Genomic DNA, 11,066 nt, shown 5'->3' on the forward strand with positions numbered 1-11,066 from the left:
TTGTTTTCCTTTTTCTAATTTATACAGTCTAGTCTCTAATTCATTTATTCTTGTTTCTAATGTGATTATCCTTAGGTTGATAGTAGGATCTTCTATTTTCTTATGTTTTTCTTCTTTGTTTATTTTTGTTTCTAATTCTTTTTCTATACACATTATACAGCCTTCTATATAACAATTCTTACATTTAGCTCTTTTTTCTCTACTAGGGTACAATTTACAAAAGAAACATGCATTACTATCTAATCCTTTATTTCTTTCGAATTCATGATTGCAGTCTTCAGAAATATTTGCTAAATTACCAGCTTGAATTGATTCTAAATCTAATTTTTCTAATCTTATTTCATTAATTAGTTCTTCTGCTTCTAAGTCGGTTTTAATTTTTTCTTCGGTGTCTACACTTACTATGGGATATATACTTTCAATATCAGACATGTATTCGTCTACATTTATCAAATTTTCTTGAAAATCTTCAATTAACTGTGAATTTCTTGTCTTATTATTTATTCTTTTTGGACATGTATTTGCTAGATGTGGAAGTATTCTAGTCTATTTTTTATAATTTCTCTCGGTCCTATATTTTCTTACATGTCTATTTCTATCTAAATAAGATTTTCTGGCTGCTGACTTTCTAAGATAATATTTCTTTCTATTATATTGAGGATAATTTCTATTATATTGAGTTCTATACTTTCTATGATTATCTTTGTCATAACTCTGAGTAGTGTATACAACGCTTTTACAAAAATTCATTTTATTTTGTTTTAATTGTTTTTGTATTTGTATATGAGTACATTTTTCTTGTAGTATATCCATTATTTGTTGTATTCTATGTCCTATTGACAATTTTAGACTAGGGTTTTGTGTTTCTCCGTCTCTCTTATTCAATCGGTCTTCTATTTCTCTTCCTAAGGCTCCTGGTAATTTATTAAATAATTTTTTACCTAACTCTTGATCAAAAGTATTCCCACTAATAGTACAATAATAAAAATAATCATTCAAATTTTTTTTAATATGAAACCAACTACTTATACTTAATTATTCTAATTTTATTAAAGCATTTCTTTGCAATACTAATAATTCACTATTTGGGTCTTCTCCTGTAATTAAAGTATGTGTCTTGTTAGTAAAATTATATGGATTTGCTCCCATGAATACTAAGAGTTAGAATTTCATTGGGAAATTTTCTTTGTATGCTTCCCATAATGCTTTTGTTGATTCTCCGAAAAATGTTTCTAGATATTTATACATTGTTTCAGCATCCGTGACATTGTAGGTTTTTATATAGTCTGCTATTACTATTCCTTTCCAAAGGTCTATTACTGAATTCCACCTTTGTGCATCATGAGCTGCTATATTTAGTAATTTACCTTTATTACCTCCTTCTTGGAGGGTAATAGGCTTTTCTATAGGCATTCTTTTTCCTGATGGTTTTATATTTTCTATGGGTTTTCCTGCTGTTTTAAAAACTCTTCTTCTTGGTACATTTCCTGTGCTGGTGTTGTAACACCCCGTACCTTTAACCTAAGCTTTGACCATGATCCTAGACTTAGAAAACCAGATAAAGAATGTGGGAATTAGAAACTTCCTCTTCAGTTGTAAGATGGTGGTTTACGCCCATAGACAGTGACCGTATTTCAGTATACGGTCCGTAATTCAAGTCGTAAATTGTTACCAACGATTTCTGAGCATTCTGGAATTTGGCAGTTGGATGTCATATGGTTAAATACGGACCGTAATTCAAAATAAGGCCCCGTATTTCAAAATGTATTTGGAATTTGGGAAACCTTCCTTAATGAAAGTTGTAGATATTTGAAATACCTTTCCAACGGTATATTATGGGGGTCAAACGGACATCTGTGCAAAGAGTTATGGCCATTTTACTGAAGAGACGCAGTGCAGTCCATATTTCAAAATACGGCCAGTATTTAACTGGGCCGAAAATCCAATTTTTCCAGAACAGTATATATTCGTCCATATCAGTTCAAATCATTATTTTTCATTCCTTCAAACCCTAGAATGACCTCCTACACTCTTCCATCATCAAGAACACCAAGGTAAGCCTACTCTAATTATTCCAAGTCAATTCTAATACATATCCTTGTAATCTAAACAAGAAATCATCATTCCAAAACTAGGGTTTTCAAGAAAACCCATCTCAAGGTTCAAGAATTCAAGATTTTGGAAATCTTCTTCAAAGCTCAAGTCTTTAATTCAAGTTTTGGAGCAATTAAGGTATGTAGAACTTCCATCCACATGTGGGAATCTCTACGTTCTTCCCCATGCTCCGTTTCTTGATATCCATGAAGTTCAAACCCTAGGGCATTAAACCCAACATATTGGTAGCCCGTATTTATGTATTTATGTACATGAATTTTGTATCTATATTCGTTATTGTATTCCTAATCTTCCAATACGGTTATTAGGAACCCTAGCTTAATCCATGAATCATGAATTCTTCCTCATGTGTTCTCATTATGTTTATATGAAACTTTATGATTTTATGTAGCAAGTTACAAACATGTTTTCAAGTCAATTATATATATATAATTATGAACTATTGTTATTACTCATGAATCAAGAACATGTTTGCAAGACTATGACAAGTTATCTCATGAAACCATATTACAAGATATTTCATGAAACCATGTTACAAGTTATTTCGTGAAATCATGATTACAAGTTATTTCACGAAAATCATGGGCTTCTTAGCCAACTATATTATGTTCATGTTTTGGGAAATGCTTAGTTAACCGAGAAGGCTCAGATAGCCTGAAACTACGTAGCCACCGTAGGATAAGGGTTGTCAGCAAGGAGGCAACACCGTCATTATGCAGTTTGGATCCTTACATGCTTATTATCACTTAAATCTCATATCCCTGGCAAGGTGTGAGTGTTCTCCTGGTAGGACGCAAGTACCAGATCATGTTGTCGGTTATACTATAGCGTTCCCCACGTTACAAGAAGTTTTACATACATGTATTTCCATTGATTTACTGTTTTCAGACTTTACTCACGTTTCATGCTCATGTTCAAGTTACATTCAGTTTCAGTTCATGTCCTATACCTATGTTGTGCCATGTTCTTCATTTCAGCAGGTTTTACATACTAGTACTATTTACCATGTACTAACGTCCCTTTTGCCCGGGGCCTGCACTTCACGGTGCAGATACTGATTTTCAGGAGCATACACCTGCGCAGTAGGATCACTTCAGTTATCAACTTATTGGTGAGCCCCACTCCTCTCATGGTTCAACATGGAGTCTGCATTAGTATTCAGTTTATGGTAGTTCAGGGCCATGTCCTGGTAGTTAGTATTCAGACATGTTTTAGAGGTTTCATAGACAGATGTTAGTCCACAGAGTCAGTTATGCTTTCATGTTTGCAGACTGTTATGTTTTCATGATATTTCATGCTACGAGATAATTTCAAGACTTTATTCCGCAAATTACATTTTCATGATTCATTTAAACTGCATCATATAGATTATATTGTTTTAATTCCCATGTTGACAAGCAAGCCATGAGGTTCGCTCGGACACGTGCAAGCAAGGCCCGAGTGTCGTGTTACGCCCAGGCCATGGTTCGGGGCGTGACAAAGCTTGGTATCAGAGCCTAGGTTCAAGTGTCTTTAGGGAGTCTATGAAACCGTGTCCAGTGGGGTCACTTTTATATATGTGAGGGCCCCATACATATAAACAGTTGACCACCAAGACATTTAAGATTGTCTCACTCCTTTCAACTCTAGATCGTGCAATAGAGCTATATTCTCAGAAATCACTCGGACTCGTGTGTTGTTTCCCGTTCTACCGAATACGCATCGTCTCAATAGATGAGAAAGATATAAATCTAATCATTATCGATGTGTTTCTTTCAGATGGAGTCATCAGAAATTATTCTAATTCGTGCCATGAAGCTTAGAGCAGTAAGTAACATTCTTTTTCCATCGATTCTGAACGTATCAAATGTGTAAGCGGCAAGAAGGAAATTCGAGACCCAAGACTTGCCAAATAGTGCATGGTGTGTTTGTCAGGTGTTAGTACCATCTGAAAGACAAATTTCGGTATGGTAGCACACGTAGGTTATATACCCTATAGAGTAAGTTTATTTGGACTCTTTGACCATGGAGCTATAATATAAGGGTGATGGTTCATATTTAAGATCCCACAAGGTAACATGTTATGAAGTTAATCACAGCAGGCATAAACTTCCACGGTATTTTTTAGCAGGAAATAGCCTAAGAGTCAATCACCTGTAATACTAGAAAGTCTCGACTTTTTCAATGATATATATATTTTTGTCATATGATTTATGCACATGACTAGGAAGGGACTGATGCGATAAGAAAACCACGAGCATGCGATGTGATTTTTTTTAGGGTTAGTTTTAAATTATTTCAGCTTATTCAGATCAGACCTAGAGAGTATGATGTTAGTGAGTTACTACAAGAAGCAGATATTACTATGAGATAAAAGATATGACAATTCCCTCTTAGGTTATGTGATTAAGTATTTATCCCTGATATGGATAGTGTAATATAATTTTGAACTTGTTAGGTCCTATAGTTCAGAAAGATAGTATACAACCCCAGAATAGAGTCAGATAAGGAGGAAAAGTTAGAAATAACCTTATGCGTCACTTTAGTACTCAGAGAAGAATTAGAGAATATGATGCTAGCAAGTGGTTAACAGAAGCATAGTAAGTAAGTTTGAATAGATACAGTGAATTAGAAATTTTCATCAGAGTTAGTAGAAGTACGATTTGAGTTACTTAGTTAAGTTAGCACTACTAAGTGGGTAATTGTTTCAATACACCGAAGGCGTGTTATAACCCAAAGGGTTTAAGTTAAATTTGAAGTATAGAAATTGGTGAAAGGAGAAAACCATCTAAGCAATAAGAGAGCAAGCTACAGAAGAAGAGCCTTTAAGGGTTATCAGAAAAGAGTTTTCCTCAAGACTAACAAAGCTAGTATGCCAGTTATGTACATTAGAAACCCGTTCATTTAAGTAATCCAGTTTTTCCAGTAAGTAAGACTTGCTTGAAGTAAGCCGAAGAAATGAGTCGTCAGTATGTTAGAGGAAATTAGCAGAATCACTAGATGACCACTTATCTCTAACTCAAGAGATCCACAGGCTTTAAACGTCAGCTTTTGAAATAAGGGGGAGATCGTGTGATAAGGTGCCGATATAACTGTGTGTTTTGTAAGTTGATAGGTGTTAAGGAGATTATGTCAGAGGGTCAAAATTTCATATAGCTAAGATAAGGTGCGTAGAATGTGATCTTTGTCATGCTGTTGAGATCAAGTACTAGGTAATTATGTTATGAGATAAAGTTCTAGATTGAATAGCGGGTTTTAAGGGTATAACGGTTCCAATTCCAGAGTAATTCATATACTATGTGTTACTAATGCCCAGACGTACTCTACTCGTGCCTTTCGTACCCATATCATGCCCATGTTAGAGATTGATACTCCGCGTTTAAGATACAAGAATTAAGACGTCATACGATAGTAAGTTATGCAAGGGAATGTCCTTTCATGTCTGGCACTTCGGGTGTGCTCATGTCTAAAGTTAAAAACCGCATTCAGGTCTCACGTATCTATCATGCTTTTAGACTCATGTTCATGTTCTAGCATCTAAGTGCTTTTCGAATCTGATGATGATCTTGACCCCTATGATTATGTTATCCATGTTACCACATACTCGTTCCCCAATTCATTTCGCTATGCATTCCACTTATAGCGGTATCGTAACAATGATTTTGTGAGATAATAAAGAAGGTGAACCAAGATGGATGTCCTACCCATGCTTCTACGTAATTCGTGCTTATGTTCCTTTAGCTAATGTTTTACGATCATGACGACATGATTCCTTTTTCCTTTCGCTAAGTATCTAGGTCTCGTTATGTTCAATGTGACTTTCTATCCATGTCGTAGATGCTCGAGGAACGAGTTATACATGCCTACAATCCATTCTTTCATGTGTCTTATTTATAACAAGGGCATTTACTCACAGTGATAAGAGTAAGCTATGTTGAACCATGTCCTATTCTTTCGGTATATCTAAATCCTAAAGGTAATGTTTTATCCATGTCTTACGTCTCTGTGTACCTAAGAGTTAGCCTACAGTTGTACTCCACGCAAGTCACACTTATGCCTTAGTCTCACTTCAATGCTCATGAACTCAAGTGTATACGCCATGGTATGCAGATACTTATGTGAACGCCATGTTTTTCATGTACCCATGTACCATGTCATGCCATTCACGTATTCACATTACATGTCATATGAATCACGTTCCCATCTACGCATGTTCCACGTTACGTCCTTTATGTACAATGCACCATGTCATGTCTGTTCTCTAAAGCAAAGTATCTTATATCAATAGTACCAATAATTCCTTTTCTCTCAGTCCTTTATAATTCGCTCACGAGAATGAGCAAGATGAGCTAAGGTATTCATAATCATGATTAACAGCTAACAAGATAATCAGAAGTAAGGTGCATTCCTATATTCAAATAGATATATTTTCATGTACCCTATGGTACTTATCTCGGGAGTATTCTACTCAGATTCGACGTATTCATGTCATGCCTATGCTAGATATTTATGAACACCTATGTTAGGATCATATTCTTATTATGCGAATCAAGTCTGTCGCATTCATATCGAGTTGCACTTACATTTAAAGCCTAAGTCATACTCCTATTTCATATTACCATGGTGACATACGAACGTCTGTGATTAAGTCTCTAAGTATCTAAATCCTACACGCGCTTAGTATTCAACCCACATGTTGTTACAATCATGTTTCGACATTCAGATCCTATGTTACGATATCCATTTTCACACGTATTCGTATCTCATGACAGTTTAGCACTCATGTATTCATGTCATCCAGTCTTCGTGTATTTATGTCCCACGTCATGCATCTCACACCCAGGTAATCATGTCACGTTTGTGCCTATTTCCAGTACTCATGTCAATATCCTTATGTTCAAGCCAACTCGGTATTTATGTTAGATGCATTCAAGATTCAGTAATCACGTTATGTCACATCATGCGTATTAAGATGCTATGTGAGTTGTGTGTTGGTACTTTAGTTAGTTGGCAGGCGTTTGAGAAATGTCGTGAGGGTCCGAATTATGAAGGAAGTCCTGCCATAAATTTTGTAGATTCCAGAGTTAGTAGTGATTCTTAACCACTAGTCATAAATCGAGGACAAATGTTTCATGATTCTCATTCATGTAGGCGCTACTCAGTTTCATGTTCCCCATGTACATGTTTCCATGTAATCACGTACTCAGTTCTCATGATCCATGACCATGTCCCTACGTAACCATGTCAACCTCTCATGTTTTACGTCATGTTTCTTTGATGTTCATGTATTCAAGCCATGTCCAGCCATGTTCTTAACCATGACCTATCATTCGAGGACGAATGATCCCAAGGGGTAGTTATTGTAACACCCTGTACCTTTAACCTAAGCTTTGACCATGATCCTAGACTTAGAAAACCAGATAAAGAATGTGGGAATTAGAAATTTCCTCTTCAGTTGTAAGATGGTGGTTTACGCCCATGGACAGTGACCGTATTTCAGTATACGGCCCGTAATTCAAGTCGTAAATTGTTACCAACGATTTCTGAGCATTCTGGAATTTGGCAGTTGGATGTCATATGGTTAAATACGGACCGTAATTCAAAATATGGACCGTATTTCAAAATGTATTTGGAATGTGGGAAAACCTCCTTTATGAAAGTTGTAGAGCTTTGAAATACCTTTCCAACGGTATATTATGGGGGTCAAACGGACATCTGTGCAAAGCGTTATGGCCATTTTACTGAAGAGACGCAGTGCAGTCCATATTTCAAAATACGGCCAGTATTTAACTGGGCCGAAAATCCAATTTTTCCAGAACAGTATATATTCGTCCATATCAGTTCAAATCATTATTTTTCATTCCTTCAAACCCTAGAACGACCTCCTACACTCTTCCATCATCAAGAACACCAAGGTAAGCCTACTCTAATTATTCCAAGTCAATTCTAATACATATCCTTGTAATCTAAACAAGAAATCATCATTCCAAAACTAGGGTTTTCAAGAAAACCCATCTCAAGGTTCAAGAATTCAAGATTTTGGAAATCTTCTTCAAAGCTCAAGTCTTTAATTCAAGTTTTGGAGCAATTAAGGTATGTAGAACTTCCATCCACATGTGGGAATCTCTACGTTCTTCCCCATGCTCCGTTTCTTGATATCCATGAAGTTCAAACCCTAGGGCATTAAACCCAACATATTGGTAGCCCGTATTTATGTATTTATGTACATGAATTTTGTATCTATATTCGTTATTGTATTCCTAATCTTCCAATACGGTTATTAGGAACCCTAGCTTAATCCATGAATCATGAATTCTTCCTCATGTGTTCTCATTATGTTTATATGAAACTTTATGATTTTATGTAGCAAGTTACAAACATGTTTTCAAGTCAATTATATATATATAATTATGAACTATTGTTATTACTCATGAATCAAGAACATGTTTGCAAGACTATGACAAGTTATCTCATGAAACCATATTACAAGATATTTCATGAAACCATGTTACAAGTTATTTCGTGAAATCATGATTACAAGTTATTTCACGAAAATCATGGGCTTCTTAGCCAACTATATTATGTTCATGTTTTGGGAAATGCTTAGTTAACCGAGAAGGCTCAGATAGCCTGAAACTACGTAGCCACCGTAGGATAAGGGTTGTCAGCAAGGAGGCAACACCTTCATTATGCAGTTTGGATCCTTACATGCTTATTATCACTTAAATCTCATATCCCTGGCAAGGTGTGAGTGTTCTCCTGGTAGGACGCAAGTACCAGATCATGTTGTCGGTTATACTATAGCGTTCCCCACGTTACAAGAAGTTTTACATACATGTATTTCCATTGATTTACTGTTTTCAGACTTTACTCACGTTTCATGCTCATGTTCAAGTTACATTCAGTTTCAGTTCATGTCCTATACCTATGTTGTGCCATGTTCTTCATTTCAGCAGGTTTTACATACTAGTACTATTCACCATGTACTAACGTCCCTTTTGCCCGGGGCCTGCACTTCACGGTGCAGATACTGATTTTCAGGAGCATACACCTGCGCAGTAGGATCACTTCAGTTATCAACTTATTGGTGAGCCCCACTCCTCTCATGGTTCAACATGGAGTCTGCATTAGTATTCAGTTTATGGTAGTTCAGGGCCATGTCCTGGTAGTTAGTATTCAGACATGTTTTAGAGGTTTCATAGACAGATGTTAGTCCACAGAGTCAGTTATGCTTTCATGTTTGCAGACTGTTATGTTTTCATGATATTTCATGCTACGAGATAATTTCAAGACTTTATTCCGCAAATTACATTTTCATGATTCATTTAAACTGCATTATATAGATTGTATTGTTTTGATGCCCATGTTGACAAGCAAGCCATGAGGTTCGCTCGGACACGTGCAAGCAAGGCCCGAGTGCCGTGTTACGCCCAGGCCATGGTTCGGGGCGTGACAGGTGTCTACTGTCTATTGTTCACCAGTTGTTTTTTGGAACGGGCTACAACTAGATGCACTAGATTCCATTAATTCTTTTTGACTTAATATTGAATCTAGTTCTATTTCTTCATCACTTTCTTGTATTTCTTCTAATATTTTATCAAATTCATCTAATTTCTTTTGGGACATACTTTCTACTCTATATCCCCAATTATCGGTTCTAAATTCACATATTTTAAAATGGTTTATTGCTTCTCCTAATGTCAAATTTCCTAATTTACATCCTTTACATTTAAAAATTTTATTTTTGTCTTTTTTATGGATTTCTTTTGCTCTTTCTATGGCTATATCAACTTCAAAATCTTCTTGTATTAGTTCTATATTCATTAGGTTTGACTCAGTAGTGTCATGTTCGTCTAAAGTACTTTCTTCTTCTATATGTCTGTGTCTTGTATAATTATAATTAGTAAATCTTATAGACGTCTCTCCTCTAGGATTAGTGTACATTAGATGAGATTCTGGCTGCAGAATCTTTTTCTTAATAAAGTCTTCTAAATTCCATTCTAATCCTTCATATTCTTCATGATTTATTTTTATAGGTTTTATTAATTTTATTCCTCTATTTCCCATTACTTCCACTACATCTTCTACCTTACTTTTGAATTTTGTATTATTATTATTATTTGTCATTTTTCCTAGAAATCCTACGCACATTAATAGATTGTTACCATCACACATTTCTTCGTATCCTTTTGTCTGTATTCCTATTTTAATATGTTTTCCGAATTCTACTAAATTTATTATGAAGTCTGGGCTAATCTAAAAAATTCTTCCATTATTTGTCATATCTACTTCTGTTATTCCTATTATTGACTTCTTCATATCTGATCACCTATCATCATAGATTACTATTAATACTTTAGTTCCAAGATTTTTTTATAGTTAATCCTTTTAATCCTATTACTATTAATCCCATATGCATTAAACTTCTTCGAGTATTTTTTATTTGTCTTACTGCTTCTGGATTTATTAAGTTTATAGTTGTAACTTTAGTTCCTATGGTTGATAACTGTTCCTCTCTATAATGTCTGTATAATTGTGTTGTACTTGAGAACTGTCCTATATTGTATAAAGTCTTTGGATTTAGTAGTATTAATTGATTTTGTTGGAAATTTTGTATATCTCTTTCTATGTCTATTACTTCACTTAACTGTTGGTTATCTTTTTCTGGTCTTCTCCTACTTAAAATTCTTGATAGTAGATTATTACCTAAAAACTTACTCTTTGTCTTTCTTGTTTTCCTGATCCTCCTTCGTTTCTCGATCTAATTGAAAAAAGGTCCATTTTTGTGGTTTTCTAACTATTTTAACTTTTTCTTTTTGAGGTGTTATTTCGACCTTTTTTAATTGTTCTATTAGTTCGTCTACTTCTTTAGTCCTTGGAGCTTCTATGTTAGTTCTGATTTCTTTATCTCTAATTATTTTATCTAATTTTGTATTAACTTCCAGTAGTAATGAGATTATAGCAATATTCTT

This window comes from Lycium barbarum, chromosome 1 (genome assembly GCF_019175385.1).
Source record: "Lycium barbarum isolate Lr01 chromosome 1, ASM1917538v2, whole genome shotgun sequence".
NCBI classification, from domain to species: domain Eukaryota; kingdom Viridiplantae; phylum Streptophyta; class Magnoliopsida; order Solanales; family Solanaceae; genus Lycium; species Lycium barbarum.